The sequence below is a fragment of the Diaphorina citri genome, unplaced genomic scaffold (assembly GCF_000475195.1).
Source record: "Diaphorina citri unplaced genomic scaffold, Diaci psyllid genome assembly version 1.1 scaffold5996, whole genome shotgun sequence".
NCBI classification, from domain to species: Eukaryota; Metazoa; Arthropoda; class Insecta; order Hemiptera; family Psyllidae; genus Diaphorina; species Diaphorina citri.
The window spans coordinates 5,131-5,701 of NW_007383372.1; positions in this window are offsets into that span (position 1 = coordinate 5,131).

A 571-nucleotide genomic window follows, 5' to 3' on the forward strand; every position below is an offset into this window, starting at 1 on the left:
GGAGAAGAAGAAGAAGAAGAGTAAGAAGGAGAAGAAGAAGAAGAAGAAGAAGAGTAAGAAGGAGAAGAAGAAGAAGAAGAAGAAGAATACTTCTAACTTCTAGTGAGAAGAAGAAGAGTAAGAAGGAGAAGAAGAAGAAGAAGAAGAAGAATACTTCTAACTTCGTCATTTCATACTTCTAACTTCTAGTGAGATCTGATGTGAGAACAACACTATAATAGTTTGTAATTGAGGAGCAGAATGGAAAAAGGGCCCTTGGGACAAATCGTTGTTTTGAGATATAGGGCTTTAAAGTTTTTGAACCGAAATAACAAATTTGGCTGTGAAAATGAAGTTTGAGCAGTTCATGAGGAATGATATTTGTTTTGTTTTAAATAATTTAACGCCATAAAAAAACAATATTCACGAAGTCTTATACAAGAAATATTAGTTTAAAAAAAGCTCTTTGGAGGCCCTTTTTCCGTTCACTGGCCTTTTTTCCATTCTCGAGGTGCTTTTCCCTTATAAAATACTGATAAGTTCTTATCAGATAGATATGGGCAAGCAATCATCACTGTCAGTAGATTCTGAA